Genomic DNA, 25617 nt, shown 5'->3' with positions numbered 1-25617 from the left:
ATTAGGTGGCCAATAGGCCACCTCTTGGACCCCTCTTTGACAGGAGGAACATGGGGGTATGCATCCCGGTCTGACAGGAAGTGCTCTCTTAGTGAGCACTTCCTGACTGAATGCTCGGCCATGCTACACATAGGCAGGAGGCAACAGCACATCCAATCTGCCAGTATCCAGGCAGCTCACAGTCGCAGTGGTCGTGGCTGCGGACGGGCCCCCTGGAGTAAGGGGCCTGGTCGCAGCTGCCACCCCTGCAACCATGTTAGGTACCCCACTGATATGAGGAGTGGCTAGTGGAGGTATCCCTAGTCTGTAATATAAACACTGCCTTTTCTCTGAAAAGACAGTGTTTACTGCAAAAAGCCCAATTATACTCACCAGAGCAAATTTCGGCTAATCCAATTGGCTAACAATCATAAAATCTGATGAGGTCAGCAAGGAGGTGGATTGGGTCGTAAGTTAAGTTTTATTACCTTTTAAGGGGGCTAAATGGTTATTTTAACACTGTAGGGCCAGGAATACATGTTTTTGTTTGACTCTATAGTGTTTCTTTAATACTCAGGGGGGAAAAAGCGCAATTGTGGAGCATTTTTAAGAGGATTACATGAGCAGATAATTAGTTATTTTTAAAATCTTCATGTAATCACCCATGATGAAACTTGTATGTAGATCATCCATTACCTGCCTATAGCAAACCATTACAAAATAAAGGCAGCAAGTATAATGCACTGTGTGCCCTGGAGGTGTGATTGCTTTTTGCGAACTTGCTGTGTTGCTGAGGGATATGATAGTATTTAATGTTTTATTTTTTTTATAATAAACAAAGGATTGAAATAGTACATCTCCCCTTTGACCTTAAAATGACAGTGTAAACGTAATCTACATCTCAGACACACAAGGCTGAACTTGGCCATCTGTGTCTTGCCTAACCATCTGATTTATATCACAAGAGTGAATTCAATTTTGATGTAAATGATGACCTCATAATGCAGGCAGCACGAGGGGATTTCCTGCCAAGGTTTTAGGATGAAGCAGAAAATATAGGTGTGTGTTGTGTTGTATGTGTGTGTACATACCCAATGCAATTAATATTACATGGTAACAACATGATTTGTGGCTGCAGATTTTGTATAAATATAAAATGTAGGTTTTTGAAGATGATTCGAATGCACTTAGGGGTATAACTCAAAATAATTGAAAGTCCAGCTGTTGTTGAACTGTAATTTTATGCTGCTTAAAAGGTCACTCTAAAAATCTACACTTATTGCACATATGGTATTTAGATTACCAATTTGTAAGGACTGCATGCATGGACACTCCAAGAACCAAATCCACTATATTTAATGTAGTGCTTTAGGTGCATAGCTGCTGGAAATGGAAATGCAAAACATTGCTGTTTCTTTGAAATGGCAATGTTAACACTTTGCCTCGGAAAAATGCCTCTAGTGGCTGTCAGACAACTAGCTACTAGAAGCAATCTTCCTGAAGACCTATTTTTGAAATATAAATTTTCTGTGTCATCATGAGTAGCATTATGACACCGAATGCTACTATTGCTTCACATTCACAAACATTGCATTTAATGCATCTTTATGAGAGACATTTGATTGGCAGATAGATCATGGTGATTTGTGACCATGTCCCCAATGATGGATTGTACCGAAGGCATTAGATCTAAAGACTACAGTGTAGGAGGAGCGGTTTCAGTTAGTCAGTAAGATGTCTGCCACCAGTGTGAATAGCAGGTAAGTTTTTTTTAGTTTTTTTTAAGCTTTTTAACATTCACAAATGCAAGGAGAGTCCCAGTTTCCTCTAAACATGTTTTATAGACTTGTATAGCTTAGCTGTCAAACCTGTCTAATTCTGCATGAAATGTATGCACAGATGCAAAACTACTGGCGGTGCTGCTAGAGTGATCGCACCAGAGCTCCAGTGGGTCAGGGGACCCACTAATGTCCATTGCCCATACAGGCTCTATGGGGCCCTTCCTGGCCATGCTATCACCACAGGTAATTACCATGAAATAGAAGGCAGACACATTGGGGCCCAAGAGAGACATTTAAAGTTAACACTGGAGGAGCGAGAGCTGGACTTGGAGTGAGGTTGAGTGTATCTGTGTGTGTGTGTGTGTGTGTGTGTGTGTCAGTATAGGAATGTGTGTGTGTATCTGTAACACTAACTGTGATGCTAACTCTGCAATCACACATCTGCATCCAAACACCATGACTACTGACCAATCCTCTACCCGCCGTTGCCCACAACAAAACACATAAGACCAGAAATATGGGTGAGGGCAACTTTTTACAACTTTTTAACGGACCAGCATTCTATCCAACTCTCAGCTGTTGGGTAACTTCCCCCAACAGTCAGGTACGACTTCCTTGTCCAGAGTTTGCATCAGCCTGCCTATCACCATCAGCCCTCGGCAGGCTGCGACTTCCCAAGCCGACTCATCATTTCGCTGGCCACCGCGATGTCGACCGAAACAAGCCCCTTCGGTCGTCATCGCGCCCCCCCACAGCCAGCGCCACCTACAACCCAGACTATAATCCCAAGTAAAAAATGTTCAGACCAATCCCCGTCAGATGAACTCCATCTCTCCTCATTAAGACCACATTGTCGCCATCCAGGTCCATGTGACAGACCACCATGCCACCCATCCATCACACAAACCGATAGACCGTCCTGTTCAACTTTTGCCGCCCATGCTCAAGGACCTGGGTGTGCAATGATTTCTGACCAGACGAGCGTGAGATCCCGAAACAGAGCCAAACAGCGGGCCAGATACTGCTTGATTACGTGAATGAGATCTATCGTTCTCATCTGGCCCAAATGACCCTGTTACCACCCTGTGCACCACCAGCATTACTGGCCCGACACAAAGTTCCTAAGTTCAACACATTCGTCATAAAACTGACCCCAGGAAAGCTCCCTAACCCTGGCCACTTCATCCGGGAAGCCCAAGTTCCTGCCTCACCTCTGCTCTGCGAGCTGCCCAGTAAACATATGAGTGGCCCAGGATCCACACAAAGGGGGACCTACAAGAGAGGACAGCGTTACAACAAGTGCGGCCGACGATACAACCAAAAATTAGTCCCATCTGCCCAAATCCTGTGTGGCAGCTCCAATCCGAAAAGAGTGAGCAGAATACCCAGAGGTGTCCACTCCGCAGGCACGCAATGCCAACCAAAGCAATGAGGAGAACTGGTGTCGCGTCAACGGCGACCCACCCAGTCGGTCTTGGATTGACGCACCTGAAGATCTAACGAAGACTCGGACCGCCGAACATCTGACAGCAACATAGGAGCCCCGGCCGCAAGTTGGGCGCCACAAATTCCCCCACTTGAAACAAGCCAAAAAAAACAAAGGGAGAACGCAACTCGACACAACAAATCTTCAAATGCCGAAGTGCTCACCTGGGGAAGGACCGCTAAGAGATGCCCCAGTAAGTTCACCGAAATTGGTCTCCGACGATCCTTACCTTTCCTAAGCCTCCAACCTTTCAACACCCTCTGAACATTAAACTCTTTTGTGAGATCCCTCCACCCTAAAAAGCGAAACAAAAAAGACTAAGCTGACATTGCCCTTTCCACAGATGCACACGACTTACCCTGAGACTGCAACGCCTGCAGAAACAGCAACGTATCTTCGAAGCGTCCCCGACTCCGAAACGATCCTCCGCTCCCCGTCGATAAAGGACAACCACTGCGACCACATCGACCGATATGCCTGCCACGACGCTGGAGACAAGGACTCAGCCACCAAAGCGTGGTTCCATAAAGATGCAGGACAAGTCTGTCCCACTCGGTCCGCCTCTGGCGCTGCGTCTCGGAAACGGTCCCATTGAAACCGAGAGAGTCAGCCACCACATTGAGCACACCCAGAACATGAACTGCCTTCACCCAAACATTATAAAATATAGAATATAAGGACTGCGCCAGAGAGACTTTATATCAAACCGTAATAAAAGATAGTCCAATAGAAAAGAGTCTTATCTAAAATGCTCTTATTGGGATCACAGAGTCTATAAGGTGCTTGGTCAGGAACAATGTCCTTGTCCTCATCCGTGTGGATCCACTCATATGCAAAAGATAAAACAAATAGAGAACCAAGATAGTGCAAAATGTCCAGTAATAAACCAAAATAAATATTAAAAGCTGGTATAAAACTCACATGTACAAGAGCTATAGCTAGCTCTAGTGTGAAAGGCGTACAGCGGTACAATCCCCGCTTATGGGATATGGGGTTAACTTCCTCCGTTCAAGGTATGTTCAACACTCAAATAAAAGAGACAACCAATAGTGCTCACTGTATAAAATGATGATCAATAAAATGGATAAAATGGTACTCACAAGAGAGGAGCAGGCCAACTGCTCCTTGATGATAGCGTTGGTGGTATGATCCCCACCTAGGATTACATGAAGTCCAGGATAATAAAATGCCAGGTAAAAAAAAACAATCTCCTGGTTTTCAGTCCGACAACTAGCCATGTTACTTCTTGGTAGTTTAGCTGAGTGGGAGTCAAGCAATTACCCAGAGCGCCTGTCTTGCATAGACTTCTTATTGAGCTGAGAATAAGAAACATTATACTGCAGCCTCAACAACACCAAGCGCCAAAGCAACGCCAACACAGGGGGAAAGGCTGACGATGATCGATTTATCACATGGACCACGCTCATATTGTCTGTGTGAAAAACCATGACGCGCCCCCACAAGTCGTTGCCACACAACTCTAAGGACACCACGATCGGAAAAGGCTCTAAAAAGGTAAGGTATCCAAAAACCCTTGGAAAACCCCACATTCAAAATGTCCGACGAGCGATGGCCACCTCCTTACTACGCTCACTGGCGTCCTCGCCTCTAGAAAAGTTGTCCCTCCCTGCTGCTTTTGTCAGCACCTGCTTACCCTTTTTAAAGCATTGCATAGCAGGATGCGCTCCTCCACAATGGGCGCATTCATGCCGGAACCGACAGGAGCTAAACCACCTACAATAACTCTCGTTAAAGAGCCTGCATACTTCTTTTTTTCTGTCCTGCCCTTTCCCAGGAAAAGGCAACAGCCTACAGGGAGTCATCAGAAGCAGCCATAGGCTACCATCCTTAATGCTAAATTATTACTACTGGGCAGCAGTCATGTCTGCCCTTCCTTTCAGTCCAGAGCAGTACTATACTGCACACGAATACACCCCTGCATTTAAACACAGACCCACAAACATTCACACACATACACACATACATATGCACATAAAAGCACTGCACACAAATACAAACCTGTAAGGATGGACAAATGGTAGATCCACAACTGGCAAAGCATCGTGAAAGGTGTAAATAAGCTTTCTGACCACCCCTGCTCTATAGGGTAGCACATGTTTTTTATTTTTTTTTTATTTTAAATGTTTTTGCACCAGGGCCGTCTTGTGATTAGTTCCACTACTGTGCACGTCCCTTCCCTCATGATCCTCCATGAATGCAAAGAACGCCTCCATTCACAAAACTGTCAGTGAGGCTGTGAATAAAGTGATAAGAGCTAAATGCATCCAGAAGGAGAAAGAGAAATAGGAAATATAAAAAATACGATATCTCTGCATTTATTAACTGTTGCCCTGTCCCCCATAATGCACCAATTTAGAATGTTTTTTTTTGTTTGTTTGTATGAAGATTTGTTTAAAAAAAAAAAAAAGAACCTTTCAGATAAACCTTATACTTGAAACGTACTCCTGCTGTCAAGCTGTCCTTAATTAAAAGTGACAGATGAAAAACCAGAAAGGTACTGAAAGAAACAATGGTTTGACTGGCTGAGTCACAGGCATTTCATTTTAATAGTCCATCTGTCAAGATGCATGATTTCCCTGTTTTATTAATGAATTAATTTATTTATTTTGGCCTTTTTCAGTTTTCACTTTGGTTCTGTAATTGTCCCTTTTATTTCCCCTAGATGCCTGTTTTCTAGGTATAGTTTTGACCCATTAAGGTAATCCAAAAATGAGTATATTGACCTGTTTGGATGTGCTCCATAAACTATAGATATTAACTGGAGAGATGTGGGAAAAAAATAGATGAAAAGGTTAGACCAATAAACTTAATTTGTAATATATGTGTGTGTGTATATTAGTGATATGTGAAGCACACAGAAGCAGTGCTTGCTCTATTTCTGCAATACATAAAAGCATAGATATAATGCTTTTTAAGAGAGATACAATTATACATTAACCCCTTTATGACCTTAGGTTAGCATGGAGCTTGCTTTCATTTTGTCGTGAGCAGTGTTAATTTCCTGCTCACACCGCGGAAAACAAGTTGTTAATCAATTTTTGGGCCTCCCCTCTGTCAGCTGGAGCCAAATTTAGTGGCCTCCGGCTGACAGGTGAACTGCATGCTGCGCTCAAAGCAATCTCTCCATATAGGCCTTTGCATTACTGCGGCTGAATGATATCAGTTTGCTCTGTTATGCTGCAATGTCACAGTAACTGTGTACTGAGATATAAGCTGGGATATCCCTCTGCAGACATTTGTACTGACGTCAGCAGAGGGAAGTGTTAGGGTTAACTTTAGGGTTGGGGTTGTTGTAATGTTCACGTGTGATACATTAATGCTGGGTTAAGTTTATTGTATGCATCTTTGTCTTCCAAATATTAAAAAAAACATATATAATATGTATGGTTGCACATAGAGAGAGACCCTTAAAGGAACACTGTAGGATCAGGAATAAAAATATGTATTCCTTACCCTATTGTGTTAAAAACAGGTCGCTGGTGCTGGCTCTTCCTTGATCTGCCTCTTATGGGAAAGCATTGAATTGGCTGAGATTGTCAATTCTTCTGACCTCAGTCAAGGAGGCAGGTCGGGGGCAGAGCCAAATGCCACGCTGTCCAATCAGCATCTCCTCATAGAGATGCATTAAATCAATGCATATCTGTGAGGAATGTTAAGCGTCTCCATGCAGAGTTGTGCTGGACTGACCCAGGAAGCCCCTCTAGACTGAGTGACTGCCACTAGGCAGTAAAACTACTTATTCCTTATAACAGAGGTAGGCAGCCTTCCACACATTCCCTAATGATTTTTCCAGCTTTGTTTTACGAGCATTATGAGAGATGTAGTTGAGAACATCTAGAGTACCTACAGCTGCCACGAGGAATACATGTTATTCTATAATCTTTATACTTATAATTGAGTTAAAGTTTGAGTCAATGTGGGGAAAGAAAGAGGGGAGAAGCCAGCTGTCCTGTTCTATTGATGAAAATTCCCACCAAGTCTTTCACAAACGAAATCCTAACCAAGAGGTTCAGCACACAGAAAAAGCCTCCAAATGTTATTGCTATCCACGGCAATCAACTTTTCAACCTAACAAAAATATAATTATTATCAAGCTTGTACCTGACTTGTTGAAAGAAGTTAGGTATGTATCTGCTTTAAAGTTTCTTTAATGGGACACTATAGTCATCAGAACCAGTACAGCTTAATGTAGTTGTCCTGGTGAGTATAATAGCTCCCTTCAGGCATTTTCATGTAAACACTGCATTTTCAGAGAAAGGCAGTGTTTACATTACCCCTAGAGACACCTCCAAGTGGCCACTCCTCAGATGGCCACTGGAGGGACTTCCTGGCTTAGGGCTGCACAGTAAGCAGCCCTGCTGTTCAGCGTCCCCACGCTCTGCATGGAGATGCTGAAATTTCCTTATAGAGATGCATTGATTCAATGCATCTCTATGAGGAGGTCCTGACTGGCCAAAATAGCATTTGGCCTGCCCCTGTGCCGATTTTAGCCAATACAATGCTTTCCCTGTGGGAAAGCATTGGATTGGGTCAAAATCGGCCGTTTTGATGATGCCACAAAGGGGGTGGAGCCAGCGCCGGCGGACCTGCGCAGTGCTGGAAATATGGTGAGTTTTAAACTTTTATAGGGGGACTAAGGGGGGACAAGCCACCTAAATGGTGGGTTTAGCACTATAGGGTCAGGAATACATGTTTGTGTTCCTGACCCTATAGTGATCCTTAAAACATTTGTTTACCTGTAGGTCCTGCACACCTAACTGCAAGAGTTAAATCAAATTAAATTGAACTTATGGCATTGTGCCTTTGTCTACCATTCAGTTTGTGCAGTTATTATTTGCGGTGTGTGTTTTAGTCCTGGCTATCTTTGGGTAGCCACTGAATAAATATCTGGTCTGGTTAGGAATTTATCTCAGTAGAGGGAATATATGGGAAGATCATTTGTGATTACCTGTTGTAGATAGAGTGTATATAATATGTGTTTTTTTTATAGTTAAACTTATGACGAAATCATGCTGACTCTTCTCTTCTGTCCAATCCAATGCTTCTCATAGAGGAGCATTGGGTACAAAAATCACATGCACGGACAATGCTGCTCTCCAATCAAATGGATTTTAGCTGTGAGAACCGAGATTGACTCAGAAAGACACCCACTAGAGACAGATTGAACTCTGCAATGTAAGCATTGCCATATCTATTAAACGACAATGTTTTACATTGCAGAGTTAAAACTAAAGGACCGCTCACCCAGACCACTTCTGATGACATGGCATTGAGATGAAGTGGTCTGGATGCCTTAGTGGTTCTTTAAATTCAGAGTGGGAAAGGGAGATATAGAATTCTAAAACCTCTGTTATCATGGAAGCCATGATAATCAGGTAAACCCAATTATTAAGAAGTTGTTAGTTTAGATGGGAAAGGCTGACAATGTGCAGAATACATGTTGCCGTAGAATGTCAGAAGTAAGGATGTTTTTTTCATTAAATATTCTTGTTTGAGGACATGATTCCCAAGATCACCTTACACTGACAGGTCTCAGCTCAGCAGGCGTGGAACACATACCTGCTGACACATTAATAGTTTAGTGAAATATCACCTTTACCGGCATTCTGGCAGACAAAGCAAGGCAAACAAGGAGGTGCTATATAATTACAACGCATTCGTGAGTGCAGCCGGGCTGGGATGTTTGACTAAACATTCTGGGGAAAATAAGAAACACATGGCATAATTTATGGAAACCCTGGGATTTCATCTTATGTGGACCCTCAAAAGCTGGGCTTCTGCCAGTGTCAATACAAATTCCTTTGAGAGCTCAAAGGGTGGGGGTTGGAGAAGATTCGGGCACCCCAAGCAACTGTAAAGCTGCATGACAAATAGAGAAATTGATTAAAAAAAATAAAAAATGTAAACAAGAAGACTAGACCTACAATGTTCTCATCTAAAAGTTCAAATCTAAGCCTATCCCCATAATTCCTGTGGATTTTTACGGACCCACACAGTGATATTTCCTTTAGTCAATCTCCATTTCTGAAGATGCTTGGAAAATACTTACAATAATGTGGGTAACTGGACGCCTGATACCTTGGGTTTTGTTGGTACCGCTGCCATTCTTGTGCACTAAATCCCATTGTTCTTCAATAATATTGAAACATAGTTTTAACAGCTCATGATAGTTCCTAAAGATCTAAAATTGTAATGGTTACTAGGTGCGTAGACATGTTGGCCCTACCCTGGGTGTAATAGCCTCCCTTTCTTTCCTGTTGTCTGACTGCAGACAAAATTGTGTTAACAGTAACTAGACAGGTTTATTTGAAAATTTGGGTGTGCTTTTAATTAAAGGTAGCACATTGCAAAGTCAGCAAATGAACACATCACCAATGTTATGTTTTTTTGGTCACGGGGAGTGTCTTCATTAAATTAATTTCATGTGCCAAGTTTGTATAATTATCATGATTTGCAGTAATTGTTCTTTATGCGTTTGTCCACATGCCAGTGTCACGGATACCTACTGGGAATTGTTGACAGTAGACCAGGGAATTGCAAAGCTCAGGTCAAATACATGCATTCCAGCTATCATGAATCCAGTGAGGCAATCCAATATTAGTCTTTGGTCTGTCACACCATGCAGGTTTGTTTTTCCCCAAAAATGTCCTCCATGCCGACCCTGCTCCTCCTCATACTATTCTTAATACCTGCCATTGTTAACTGGTATGCTGAGACTATGGTTAAAAAAACAAAAACAATGTACCTCACACCCTTCAGCGGGTTTCTGTATATGTAGAAAATGTTTGACAGCCATCTCTGTGACACCAATCATGTGCAAATGATATATTACATTGTCGTCAGAAGTGTATACTGTTTACCTGACTAATTACCATTATGTACATTATTGTGCCTTGCATGTAAAATAGTGCTGTCTTCTCAAAAATAAAGAATATAAAAAAAAAAAACTTAAAAACATAGGTCATGGGTTGATTGTACTTTCCATACCCCTATTATTGACTTAATGTTAACCCATTAACCAATCATTTAATGTGCTCTGAGAGGGCTCTATGCATCATTCATACATGTAAAATGAGCTATAAGCATGTATTGTGGCTGCCTTTTCCCTCCCCACCCATTCTTAACATACTTTTATTTTTATTTTATTAATATCACGGAAGGTAAGATTATTTCGGTGCATCAGGAAATGTAATAAGGTGTGTGACAGTTAACCGCAAAATTAACTGGAACCACAACTTACTTTGAAACTAAACCTTAAACTCTAGAAGCCTGCTCAAAGAGTAATGACGTCAAGTATACAGAACGTAACTTTAAGAATAGGGACAATATACAATATATTTCATGGGGCAGCTATACTTACGGCATAGTGAGTGATGAGCTGTGTGTTCTTATGAACAAAAAGGGGGGGAAACAGCAGACTAAATAGTCAGTTTGACTGGAATGTGTAGCATAACTAAAGAGAACAAAATTTCAACATTCTAGGTCGTGTAAGGTAATGATGAAATTACGAAGGCTGGTGAAAAGGGGATAAGAGGCATATGCTGCTCAGAATCCCAAAATTGAGAGCTGCAGACCAATTTTCAGTATGGTATGGTAGCTGGACAGAGACAGTTAGAAAAGAGTACATTTATAACTGTAATATTAATACTACATTAAAATATGATAAAAGTAAGCAGCATTTTAATTTTTTTATTTGATTGAAACAAAACGCCTAACCACACTGAATGACAAAAAAAATAATTCCAAAATATATACGTTTGTTTTTACAAAAACTTGAGAAAATGAAAATTGAAAAAAGACATTGTTATTAAAAAAATAGGTCGGGGCTTTCCTCTCATCCCTCCGAGAGATCAAATAATAAGAGAATAATCAAATGAACACGAAGTAGACAATCAGATCTCTATGCTGTATCTTTCTAAAAAAAAGCAGAATCCTCGAGGCCTAAAAATAGAGAGAGCACCAAGGAAGGTGCGAAACGCATCCAGGGCTTTCACACTCTTTTTTGGGGTAGTCTTCTGGGTTGTCTCTCCCCTGTGTGGCAGTTGCAGGTAGTACGGCAAATTGATATTTTCCAAACATTTTTTTCCCTCTTTTCCTGGGAAATTTGTGTCATCTCAGTGTACTACAGTGTTTTGGTGTGATATGCCTGTACTACCTGTAGCATCTCTGAGGGATGCAGTGACCCCATGATACCATGACTTTTTGATATGCATACTTTTTTTTTTTATCAATAAATGTGCACTCTATTTGTATACATCATTTTTCTGTGGATTATTTGGGATTACTGTATCTATGTGTGCGGACCTACATGGACCTATTGTGACACATTATCCATAATTGGGAAAAGTCCAGCACCGGGGCAAGAATTCAGTTAATTTAACAATGTAATGTCTCACAGGTACAATCTAATATTTTTTGGCATTTCTGAGATAATTTGGTGTTGCGGCTACACATGTGAACGGAATATTATTTCCTGTTCACACTATTTTTAGCCCAAAAATACGGCTGGAGACCCACTACGAAAAAAGAAAACATTACAATGTTAATAATGATTATATATATTTAAATGTGCTTTATAAATATTTAGAGGACCCCCTTTATCATAAAAGACAAATAGAAAAAGAAGATAAACTTGTTTTTAATCCAAGGCAGTCATCTACCTGCAGGCTGTCCCACTCAAAATGAGACCACCAATCGTGATCATCTCAGTTCAAAGCTCATAGAGAATCATTGTGAACATACAACACGTCTGGCAATTGCTGCAATCCACTAATGCAACGCTTCGCATGAAAAGTATTGAATCCAGTTCTTCTGGATTCACTTCCACTTTCAACTAAAGTGAGTGAGACTCGAATCTCTTCCAAGCAGTCTCACAGCCAGAAGGTGATTTATAAAATTACTTATTTTCTAAAACGTTTGATTTAAAGAGAAAAACTTTTTACTAACCAGCCCGGGCATCCCCACATTGTAAGGAGTTAAATAATTTTAGAATAGCTTGGTTTCTTACTAAGGGTCTGCCAGGTGCCTCTCATACCCTACAGCTTAGAGAGAGAGCTGGAGACCCCTGCCCAGATAGAAACTATGGGCTCCTTATCCCCTTAACTCATGCAGTTATCAGAGCAGGGCTTCTCTTAATACTTATTACATTCACCGAAATTTAGGTTTTGACCCTGCTGTAACTGAAGAAAGGGTTTCTGAAAGCTGTTCCGTCAACCCGTATGTTTATGAGTGAGAATGTAATGCTATTGAGAGGGAGTTCTCGTGCTACTGCAGTGCAGGGCTAGCACATTAGCTCGCCGCTCCAGCACAGAGGCTTCTCATTGAGCTGCATTGGGAAGTCTGTGATTGGACAACCAAATAAAGTCCGGGGGGGGGGGGTGGGAGGGAGGTCTTACAAAGGCTGCAGACAAAAGAACTGCAGCTTTTGCATGCTGTTTTTAGATATACTTCCAATAAAATAGAAATGCAGAAAGAGATGCATGCATGTTTTCATTGTGGGTATAACTACTAAACTGTAATTTCTGTTCTGTTCAATGATGGTTTCCTTTAACCAAGGCATATAGAAACTGTAGCCTCCTAATTCCTTTAACTTGTGCAGATATCAGCACAGGAGAACCAAGAGATTTTCTTCCTACTTATCACATTCTCCGAAATTTAAGGTTGGACCCAGCTTTTACAGAGGAGGGGGTTTATGAAAGTTGTACCTTCATCCCATATATTTTAAGAGTGAGACTTTAATACTATCAAGTATGAGTGCTCGGGCTGTTTTCCAAGCGCTAGGCTTTAAGATGGCATCTTGTAGATAAGTGAATGGGCCAGGTGGTCTTACCGTATCGGTATATAGTTACATAGTTACATAGTTACATAGCTGAAAAGAGACTTGCGTCCATCAAGTTCAGCCTTCCTCACATATGTTTTTTGCGGTTGATCCAAAAGAAGGCAAACAAACCCAGTTTGAAGCACTTCCAATTTTGCAACAAGCTAGGAAAAAAATTCCTTCTTGACCCCAGAATGGCAGTCAGATTTATCCTTGGATCAAGCAGTTATTACCATACATTGAAAGATTATATCCTTGAATATTCTGTTTTTGCAAGTATTAGCTGTTTGAACATCTGTATGGACTCTGATAAAACCACTTCTTTAGGCAGAGAATTCCACATCCTGATTGTTCTTACAGTAAAAAAACCTTTCCTTTGCCTTAGACAAAATCTTCTTTCTTCCAGTCTAAACGCATGGCCTCGTGTCCTATGTAAAGTCCGGTTTGTGAATAGATTTCCACACAATGGTTTGTATTGGCCTCGAATATATTTGTATAATGTTATCATATCCCCTCTCAGGCGACGTTTTTCTAAACTAAATAGGTTTAAATTTGTTAACCGTTCTTCATAGCTGATATGTTCCATTCCTTTTATTAATTTTGTAGCCCGCCTCTGCACTTTTTCTAGTGCCATAATATCCTTCTTTAGAACAGGTGCCCAAAATTGCACAGCATATTCAATGTGTGGTCTTACCAGTGAGTTATAAAGAGGCAAAATGATATTCTCGTCCCGAGAATGAATGCCCTTTTTCATGCATGACAATACCCTACTGGCCTTGGCCACTGCTGATTGACATTGCACATTGTTGCATAGTTTGTTGTCTATAACAATTCCCAAGTCCTTTTTGTGTGTTGTTATCCCTAATTCGCTTCCATTAAGGGTATACGTTGCTTGTGTATTCTTTACGCCGAAGTGCATAACTTTGCATTTTTCAACATTAAATTTCATCTGCCATTTGAGTGCCCAGTCCTCCAGTCTATCTAAATCCCTCTGCAAACACTCCAGGATGTAGTGTATAAAGTAGTTTATTGTGCGGGGCTACTCCCGCTTGTATCTTTTCATATGTTGAAGTTAAGCTTATGTAGGGCCAGGTCCAGTCACTGTATTATATGATACTGCATATACTGCTATTGATTAACTGGTAAACACTTATTAATAATGTCTACCTGCTCTCTTATGTTGTTTACTCTGCAATGCTGGACCTGCGAGTCCTTTCAGTTTGACCTTGTCGTCTTCGCAAATTTCTCAATAAATAGATTTTCCAAAAAAAAAAAAAAAATCCCTCTGCAGCAAAGTAATATCTTGCTCACATTGTATTATTTTACAAAGTTTTGTGTCATCTGCAAACACTGAATCATGACTTTCAATGCTGTCTTCAAGATCATTTATAAACATGTTACATAGAAGGGGTCCCAGAACAGACCCGTGAGGGACACCACTTGCCACCTCTGTCCAGCTTGAAAATTTACCATTTATGACAACTCTTTGTACTCTGTTTTTAAGCCAATGTTCTACCCAAGAACAAGCATTTTCATCTAGACCGATTTCCTTGAGTTTGAACACTAATCTTCTGTGCGGAACTGTATCAAATGCCTTGGCAAAGTCCAAATAGATCACATCCACTGCAACAACCTGATCTATACTTCTACTTACTTCTTCGTAGAATGCAATCAAGTTAGTTTGACACGACCTGTGCTTCATAAAACCGTGCTGATTTTTGCTGATAACCATGTTCTTCTCAAGGAATTCTTGAATATAATCCCTTAATAACCTTTCAAATATTTTACCAGCTACAGAAGTTAAGCTCACAGGTCTATAATTTCCAGGCAAGGATTTTGAACCCTTTTTGAATATAGGAACCACATCTGCCTTCCTCCAATCCTCCGGAACACTTCCTGAAAGAAAAGAATCCTGAAAGATTAAAAACAGAGGTTCACTTATTTCTACACTTAGTTCCTTAAGTACACGTGGATGGATACCGTCAGGCCCTGGAGCTTTGTTTATATTAACTTTCTTTAGTTGCTGCAGCACCTTGTCTTGAGTTAACCAATTACAATTATTCTGCAAGTTTTTAGTAGCAATCATTTGCACATCTATTGCCATGGGTTCTTACTTAATATATACAGAGGAGAAATAGTTATTTAAAATTCCTGCCTTTTCCTGGTCTTCATTGACTAACACCCCCGTTTCAGTTTATAGTGTACCTACACTTTCATTTTTGGGTTTTTTAGAATTTATGTACTTAAAAAATGCTTTAGGGTTGGTTTTGCTCTCTTTAGCTATCATTTTTTCATTTTGAAGTTTAGCAAGTCTAATTGCCTTTTTGCACGCATTATTTGCTTCCTTATATCTTTTATAAGATGCATCTGATTTGTCCGATTTAAATGCTTTAAATGCCCTTTTCTTATTTTTAATCTCTTGTTTTACTTTTCTAGTAAGCCACATTGGTTTTAATTTGTTTCTTTTATATTTATTTCCCAATGGTACATACTGAGAAATGTACCTTTCTTTTTTTTTATTTTTTTTATTCTTTATTTGTGTTGACAGGAAATAATGCACATACATCGAGAACATCACAGAATGCACATCTATTGACATAAATACATCATACGTGGTGCAGTAATTCGGTTTTGTTGCCGGGAAATAATGCACATACATCGAAAACATCGCACAACGCACAACCATTGACATGAATACGTCTTCCACGGTGCAATACTTAGGTTTTGTTGACAGAGAATACTGCACCTACATCGGGAATATCACATAATGCGCATCCATTGACATAGAGAACAGCATACATGGTGCAAGAAGTCGATGTTGTCGGCAGGGAACATTGCGCATGCATCGATGACATCATATAATGCATATCCAATAACATATATACAACATACAGGGTACAGTATTGCAAGTTTGAATGCCCGTCAGAATATCTCGGTATGTCCAGCTACTGGCCGTCCTCTTTAGTTTTAAGGGGTTGTGTCTTAGAAATCTGCGTGTAGTGATTGCCTAGGAACCACCGTTTACTTCTTCTAGCAATAATGCATGCCTGTCAGTATTCCTCTGTATGTCCAGCTACTGGCTGTCAACTTTATTTTTCGGTTATGAACGAGAAAATTATAGATAGAAAAGATAGACAAAGATGGAGGAATAGGGTGGGGAAAGGAAGGGCGGGGAGGGGGGGGGGGAATGTACCTTTCTAATATTTGTTGGAAGGTGATCCATTTATCCTCAGTGTTCTTTTCACTTCTCATCTCCTAATTTTAAAACCAGTTTTGCTAATTTGTTTGTTTTTCTTTGTGGAGTTTCCTTTTTCTTTAAATAATGTGGCGTATTCAACGCCCTCCCCCCCCCCCCCCCCCCACAATACTTCACATGAACCATCCAAGAATGATTACATACTCCGTTTGCGTTATAGAATTGTATTTCTGTTACTTATATGTTACATTATATATTTTTTTACCTATAGACAGCCTTACAAGAATATGGGCCTCTGTTTTTCAGATTAAATATTTGGTCATACAGTTATCTCTGTTTGGCACACCTTGTATTGGCAATGTGTTTGTGCAGTTTGAACTCAATAGAGGCAGATTTATCGGATGTAGGTGCTGATATGGTTGCACTGGACATCAGGAGTTCTGAATGAGCATGAAGATCTGTGTATAAACCGATATTGCAGCAGATGATACAGCCGGTAATAATGGTTATTGACATTAGGTAATGGGCTTTGTAGTATAGACCATTCTCCTGAGGATGAGTGCTTATCTGTCCCTCTCCATGAAGCTGAATCTGGAACATAATATTCTGTGGTCTCCAGGGGTCATTGATCCTACTAAATACCCCAAGGTATCTCCAAACTGAAGCTACTTAACTAAAGCTCCGGATGCTATGCATGTGTATTGGGAAGGGAAAAATGTCACAAACCAAAGATGGCTGTAAAAAAGGGTATTTCTTATATTATATAGTGCTTTGCCTCTATGCCATCCTATGGATAAAAAGTGTCATTTAGCATTATTTTCTCTCTCTTTTTCATTAACAGTAGTATTGATATTCTAATTTATCCCCGTGAATGCTGTAAATACTAGTGTGATTATGCAGAACAGAAGTGCCTAGTTTTGCCTCTCCAGCTGTTCAGCAATTGTTGGGCTATGTTTCCAGAATTCTCTGACAGGCATACAGAGAATTCTGGGAAATGCTATGTGCCAACGTTGGCCGCCCCGGTGTAACACATAGCAAGCAACAGGGATGGCTTTACTTTTTTAAACATTAAATTATGAGTTAAATGTATGCTACTTTTGGGAGGGATTCAACAGCTGGTATAGCTGACCTCATAATAAACAATAGAGAAGGAATCCATTTAGGTTTTAATATGTCTGACTATGTACTTAATGTCTGGAGGCTGCCTTTCATTTCTCAGGAAGGTATCTTACAGTGTTTACATGTTCTGTTGCATAACAATGTTATCTTTTAATTTTTATATTATGAAATAATATTATTAAACTTTTACTAGCAGCCCACATTTGTTAAGTAATCGCAAAGCAATTCACCCTCAGTGGTTAAGCCTCATCGAATCCATCAATCTTCTTGTAGACCAAACTAAACGCTGAAGTCAGTGGGTGGTGTGTTTTCTGAGGCGATAGCCATATTATTACAGGGTGTGACAGTGAGCCTACATTAGGTATCATGTTAAGGAATATCTCTGCTACACCAATGCTGTTATGGTACTTTCTTCACTTTTCAATTTGTAGCTTTATTTTAATTTTTTGTGTGACGTACATTAAACTATTACATACAATGATTATAATGTTCCTGAAAAGTTTTTTACTACAAGGTTATGCTATATGGTAAATCTGCTATAATGTTTTAGGATTGGAATTGTGTTTGATTTTGTAATTGTAACATTTTTTTATTATTATTTATCATGGGCATTTATTTTTATTCAGTCAAACAGTAACTTAATATTTAATTTCACAGTGAAAAAAAAAACCAAACCTTGTTTTGTGTGTCACCGTCCTTGGAACAGTATTGGGAACTAATCTAAAGGTGGTTCTGTTGTAAGACATTTTGTAGGGTCCCCGTTAGCGCTAAAATGGCCTAAAGGTTGATCCTCACGGGTCGTACAACTCCCACAATAATTTGTCAGCTGTGGATCTACAATTTGCCAATGTTTGCAGGGTTGCATTTGTCAGTATTTAAGCATGTTTTGTATTTAGTTTGTTTGTGTGAATGTAGGGGTGTATATGTGTGTAGCGTTGGCCTTTGCAGTCTGATTTGGATTTCTATGTAGTTTTTGTGTGTAGTGTTGGTGTTTGAATGCTATGATGTATGTACACAAACACCGCCACACACATACACGCGTACCCATCCACAGCTACACATACACACACAGGTACTCTCACTCATACAGGTCATTTATACATTCTGTTTCCATATTTGAGGGATGAAGGGGTGTGGCTTATGGGTTTAGTGGGATCTGGCTTAGGGCCTCCTCTCGCTGCCTCCTTTTCTGCCTCCCCATCCTTCTTTGATAGGCTGGGAAGAAGTGATCTGTACACGATTCTTCCCAGCACTGCTGCCGAACAGATCTTAAGTGTGTGGCTCCTCCTTGCGTGTGGGCCCCAGCTGCACTTCCGCTGCTGGGCCCTCTGTAACATGCAGAACAGCCAGGACCCAGTGGCACTCTTGTCTTTTGCGACCACTGCTTAGCGATGCATGTTATATAGTTTGTTGCAACTGAGACATCCTTTAAAAGATAACTCTAAGCACCAAAATGATTTCATCTGGTTGAAGTGGTTATGGTTAAAGTACGAAGTCCCTGCAATCTTCAAAGCTCATTCATTTAAATAATGAGCTTTGATTACAGTGCTTTGGTTCAACCCCTCACAGCTGTTCCACAGGCAACCAGATGGACTCTTTCATGTTAAGCAGCCAAGGAGACTAGGTATCTGAGTTAGGGATTCCCAATGGTTTTAAAGAATTTGAAAATGGAAAGGTAAGACGGAACCTGGGTACAAGGAGCAGAATAAATAGATGGATTTATAACAGTCTTCTTCTGATATCCTATGGTTGGAAAATTCTGTGTTGATAGTGTTGGTTCCTGTTTTATGCTTTTCATGCATTCAATACATTGGCAATAGCCCAGCGATCCCAGTCCTATTTGTCCATACATATTTTATTCCCTTGTTATGCTTGAATGAATTATAACACTGTGGCAATTTTAAACAGGTCATAAAATAATCCACTGGATAAAACCCAACTCTCAGGCGGCTAACTCAAAAATCTAATTTATAAACCCTAATTCTCATGATCTGTAGCCAAAATGCAGAGTGCTGCACACAAGTAGCAAACAAGTTAGAGCACTGTGGTGGGGGTCTGCCAACCTCCAATATCAATTATAGGGAGAAACCTGTGGTTGATAATGGAGGTTGGTGGACCCCCACCAATGCAGGGCACAAATGAAATTGTTTTAAAATTCTGAAATCTAGTTATATAGTGGATTTTTTATTTGGAAGCAGGATGGCAACTTGTTAGTGGGAAAGAATAATTCCTGGCATATTTGCTAAACCATATCAATTAATTTAACAGGTAGTAGAATGGCTGAGTCAGCCAGTGTGACATTGTAAGTAAAGAAAATGTTGGATTGTTCTTGCAAAGTGAGACGAACACTTTCCAAAGACTCAGAACGAAACACTTTAATTACAGGCAAGAACACGCAACATGACAGCATGTCAGCGTTTTTAAAATGTTACAAATGTAACACGCCTTCTTTACCGAGTGATTTAAATCCAAATGTGTTTTAAACATTACCTGAGCTTGGCGATCTCACTGTCTGGTTTATCATATTAATCGTAAGGGAAAAAAAGTTTCACATTTAAATTCTGGTCCGTCAAGTATAGTGTTGCATGAATTGGTGGCTTGCATCACCTAAACATGATTTCATTTCACATCTGGCTCCTGGCCTACTGGGCTTTTGGCAAGTTCTTATGATACATGTCTACAGGCAGATTAAGACGTTTCTGGCACTCATTAAAGCTGGGATACGCTGTATTTGTTTAAAAAAATTTCCTAATACGTGTACGTTTTTGCATCTATAATGTTGACTCTTAGCGCTGATGTATGTGAATAATATTGAGTGGGAAAGCCAGTTGCACCTACTGCGTATTGCAGTGGTCTTGATGGTAGGAAGCTGTGGGTGTAATCTCTCCAGTTTTTTTCCTACCTATTTTTAAAAAAGTTTCCAACTCTCCCCCTCTCTCCCCCGCGGCTTCCTCCCTCGTGCTTCCAAAGCCCCATCTTGCCTCTTCTCTATACTTTCTTACTCTGTCCATTCACTCTTTTCTCCTGTTGGCTACCACGAACCTCTCCTATAGGGAGTGGTGCCGACACTTCGCAAGATACAGCGAACCCTGCATTCGAAGTAAGAGATGGAATACTGTATGTCTTATCTAGAATGTTAAATAAGTGTTAGTGATACCTAGGTTCATGTTAAAAATTGTTGTTAAAAACTCTGTTTCAATGGACGCATGTCATACGCTTCTACAGGGCTGTCCCTGTGCGATGCTGAGTAATGCAAAGAGTACGCTTTCAACATGTCAGATTGTGATGATTTATTGCACAACAAAAATAAAGAATAAAAAAAAAAAAAAAGTTTTGAAATAAATGGAGAATTCTGCAGCACCCAAAGCCCACCTTCTCATCTTGCAATATCAGAATAAGGAAATGTAATTTACTCATTATCAATTAAATGGTTTGTACTGTATGTGCATGCATTATTTCAACGCTGGATTTTGGGATAGTTGAATCATTGTTGATCCCTCCACCACTGATGAGTACACAGGGAGCTTTCCTGGAGTCCTATGTTTTTTCTTAAATGGTTTTACTCAAACCAGAGAGACCGCACCATGACATTCTAAAACAACAACAATGACAATAATCTGTAGTAGTTACAGTACTTGGCGAGTCCTTTTAATTGCCAGTGGTATGTTTATTATAGAATTGTGATATTTGAAAGCTGTTCATTTATCAAAGATTAACACAACCTTGGTATTTCTTCTCTGTGGCATAAATAGCATTACGTGGCCTTTTATATGTATCCGATTCTTATTTTCATGAAGAAAATAGATGAGTGTCTTATGCAGTTTTAATATATCGAAATGTTTTATATTGTATCATCTAATGTACTAAATGTGTTGTGGTGTGTGTGTGTGTGAGGAAATGCATTTCTAGTGTGGTATCTGCATATGCATTTATTATAGTGATGTTAAAGGAACACTAAAGGTACATGGACCATTTTATCTCAATGAAGTGGTGTGGGTGCAATGGCCCTTTAGTTTTAACCCTGCAGTGTAAAACATTGCATTTTGTAGAAACTTCATTGTTTCCAGTGAAGGGATAAATCCACAGCTAGTCGCTGTCTTACCTTTAGAAGTGAGTCAGACTCTGATATCAATCAAATGCTGTTTCTAGAGCAGCATTAAATTGGCTGAGATAATCAGTCTTGATGATCTCCGTCAGGTTTGCAGAGAGGCCACAGCGAGACTAGAAAGGTAAGTAAAGCTCAACTTTCCAACCTTACCGGCAAGGGGGGGAATGCCTAAATAGCTAGAGGAACACTATAGCATTAGGAATACATGTTTGTATGAATAAATGATCTCAATCTACGCGCTCTACTGAGAGAGAACGCATATACATTTCTGACAGGTAGTAGTAGTCCTGATCTCATTCCATGTTGTGCTTCCAAGGCTGGGGAGCTTTTGGCTCCCATCTTAATGTGGTGGACCTGTCCCCATGTAGCACAACTGTGGGCACGGATAGTCAAAGAACTTGGTGTGGCTCTTCCAGTTGATATTGACCCTAATCCTTGGACATCTTTGCTTAACTGGCCGTACCTACTCTCAGACTACCCATCACCAACTAATAAGCTTATCTTTTGCACAGCTACTGGACCGTGCATTGCCAAAACACTGGAAATCTTCCCACCCAACCTTTTCTCCGGTGATTATTAAATGAACCCAGTACTGTGGACACGATGACTGCATCCTTACAGGACACTTTATCCATATGATAGTAAATTCCCACAGTAATAGGGCCCTCATCTCCCGACTCCTCCTATATTTCTTTGTATTATATCTTATTTATATTGGACTGTGTCTTTTTAATTGTACCAATTGTATACATGGAATGTGACTCTTTATAAATACATTATATTAATAATAATATGATATGTAATATTGTTAACCATTTACTTGTCATTGTATTTTTACTGTTGTAATTTCAATGAAAATCTAATTGGGGGAAAAAGTAATCTCCTCCATCTCTGAATTTACTTCTTTTTTTTTTTATAGCACTTTTTATATTACTGTACTGACTGTAAATGAAACGTAATGTCATTCGATTCAAATGTTCAGTACACTGGTGGGAAATAATTTTAAATTTGCCACCTCCTATCAGAGTTTGGTAGACCACAAATTCCAATACGCAAAAAGGATCATGTTTTACATGTTACTGCTGTTCCTATGACGTGGCTTAACAATGCATTTATTTTTTATTTCAGGTTTTACAGTCCTATTAGCAGTGTCTTACAGACTTTATATACAGGTAAGAAAGCATATATTGTAAATGCCTTTTGATCGTACAGCAGGCCATTAGTTGAGAATTTGGGTTAATGTCAGGAGTTCCTGGCTTCATGGTTCAGTGAACTGTTGGCCCAGAGCCCCAAGTGTTGGCTACATTTACTAGAGACATGTGAGAAACTTGCATCCCAGCGTCTGGGCCCAACATATGGGTTCAATCCTTTGTCCGCTGTCTGAAGACATGCTTTTAAAATTAGAAGCCTGGGGTTTGGAATGAGTCATCCAAGGTCTGCAAACTACCACTGTCTACTTTTTTGTGGTTAGACAAGCCCGAATGCAAGATTGGTGTACCTGTGATCTTGACCGTCCCCAAATATCACACCTCTGAGATGATGGCCTTCCCACCCGCTAGTTATAGCGAATCAGTATTAACGACAATCCACACTCCACTTCTACCCTGAGTCATTATCATTATATTCATGTTATTGTAGAAAATGGTTTGAGTGAGATGGTCCAGATTAGTTGTACGGATGACTCAGCTGCTAAAATCTTATTGCATTGCGCAAAAACCACTTGGAGCCTCTTGAACGTGAACGAGATATATAAAAATAAATTAATAAAAATATTAATTTTTCATTAAAAATATATTGCATTTACCAAACTTTGTTTCTATGCTTTGCAATAGTTTTACACCATAAAATTAAAATGACCAACGTTTACATTAAAAAGCCTGCAGGGACAGGCTATAGACACCAGAACCACTACATTAAGCTGTAGTGGTTCTTGTGACTATAGTGTCCCTATAACTCTCAAATGTCAGAGAATTTAGTAGTTTTGCTGCAGGGGCATGATCAATGTACCAAAACCACTTCATTAAACTAGTCTTTGAAAAGTGGTATAAGGTTGAATTGGTAAGGACAAATTGCTACAACCATATAAGTAGGGGTGCATTGCTGTTGATCCCCTTCTTTGATGGACAGATTTACATGGGATTACTGTGACATTCAGAAGCCCTAATAGGGTCAGCATAGACTTGATGTGCCTGACTCAAGTTATATTCCAACATTTAGATACTCTAAGTGTAAATTTTGCCCAATCGAGGCATAGAAATTATACATAAATCCACACAATAAATGGATTTATGGAAATTGAGATGCAGTATGTTTTGTGTACATGTGATCTTTTATAATACCAAAGCTGGTTGAGCATTATTTGCAATGTACATCACAATAATCAGGGTTGCCAAGATTAGAAATCAATGCTGTCATTTTTTTTAGGAATGCAATTTATGCTAGGCTTCCACATTTGCTTTGCACATTTCTGCACTGTAATAAATTATGTATATATTATGTCCTACTGAGCTGTAATCCTTTTTAGAAGGTTCTTGGCTGTTTTTGTACGTTTCCAAGTCAGGGTGGGTGCGTTGATGGGATTTATAGATCACTTGCCTCTACAGTTCAGCATGTTTATTTTCTAACCATGAATTGAAAATGTATATGATACATTTGTTGCAATGTGTATCTCCAGGAATTAGAATTAAAGCAAAGCTAGTTTATCAGTGTAGAATGTGGGATTGTTTTTCTTAACATTGCCACAAATACAGAACCTGATAATGTTGATAATGATAAATATGCTTATTCTACTCATTTAAAACTAAATATGATTATCAGCAATATTTTTTTCTTTTTCTTTATTATTATTGTTATTACTATATGGCATGTTTTTACAGTACTATGTTAGTGGTTTCCATTTTGTAAACTTTGTGTGTTTAAGATTGTCATATTATCTCTGTTTGATAAAAATAGTATGGCTTTATCTTGCTGCATTTTTTTTTAATGTCCATAACTTTTTACAGTTGTAAGATGTTTATGTAGAGGATAGAACAAGATATAACACAATAGTTTACATTATAAAGCAAACTACTTTTCTACCAAGGCAGGGCACTGCAGTATGTGACACTCCAATGGGCAGAAGTGGTCTGGGTGCCTGGAGTATCCCTTTAATGAGAAGTGTTTGCAAGGCAGGTGATCTGGGCAATTGCCTGCCTCATGTGGTTATCTCCTTTGAGCTAACCAAACCAGGAAGTACAGGACCGGTTGACTGACAGCCAGGGGGTAGTAACAAGATTTACAGTATTTATAAACGTGCCAATTTCTATTGAAACCTACTTTTTTTGTAAAATGAAAAAAAGAGTGTTTTAGGCCTTTGGAGTTTGAACCTTTAATGGATGAATGAAAACATATATTTTTTTTCCCTCTTCAAAGGGAAAATTAAAGAAAAATAATTGGTTTTAGTAGCCATATCATTAACTTTCTGATATGTATAAAATATTTACTAAAAGCTTTATTTGGCACTCAGAGAAAATTAAATTAGCTTATTTTTGCCAATAAATATTTATTTTGACAGACTTAAGTGATACCTGTAGTTGTAAAAATGACTCTCAAGCAGCTGTAGCTGACACAGTGTTGCTTCATCCAAAGCTCATTTACAAGGCAGCACCACCCTCAATAAAGCATAATTTAATAATGGTCAGCTGACTCTGTGTTTCCATAGCGATATGCTTATTCACAAAGCAACTCTGAATTGGCATAAGCTGCCTAGGAGTGAAATAGAGACCCAAGGAGATTTTAGTAGTGAGTGGGTGTATAATAAACAAGGGGGGGGGGGGGAGGATTATACTTATATCTACATATGCTTTTAAAATATTATAGGAAATAATTGATATCACAAATCTGATTTGGCACTTCAAATTAGCCCTCCCCCATTATTCATAAATTGGTACCCTTATGTTGGATTTCCATATTTAAGGATACCAAAATAGGGTGATTTTTAGCAGCTAGCAATCTTATTTGGTGTCTTTAAATATTGCAAACCCACATTAAGAGAGCAGATAGGAGGTATCTGCTAAACAGTTCAAAGATAAAAAAAAAAAAAAGAGATGTCATTAGCTATCACAGAACAAT

At 39.6% G+C, this 25617-nt stretch overlaps 1 protein-coding gene across 2 annotated transcripts in view; it reads left to right on the top strand.

The window, feature by feature from the left end:
* MAPRE2 (microtubule associated protein RP/EB family member 2) overlaps positions 1 to 25617 on the top strand; it is a 198156-nt gene that overhangs the window by 59414 nt on the left and 113125 nt on the right. For both annotated transcript variants that reach the window (XM_063451427.1, XM_063451426.1), the window contains exon 3: positions 22636 to 22679. The gene's annotated coding sequence lies outside the window, so the exon portion shown is untranslated. The remainder of the gene's footprint in view (positions 1 to 22635; positions 22680 to 25617) is intronic.

This window comes from Pelobates fuscus, chromosome 4, assembly GCF_036172605.1.
Source record: "Pelobates fuscus isolate aPelFus1 chromosome 4, aPelFus1.pri, whole genome shotgun sequence".
NCBI lineage: Eukaryota > Metazoa > Chordata > Amphibia > Anura > Pelobatidae > Pelobates > Pelobates fuscus.
The sequence above is the reverse complement of the archived record's forward strand: the minus strand, read 5'-3'. Positions and strand labels throughout refer to the sequence as shown.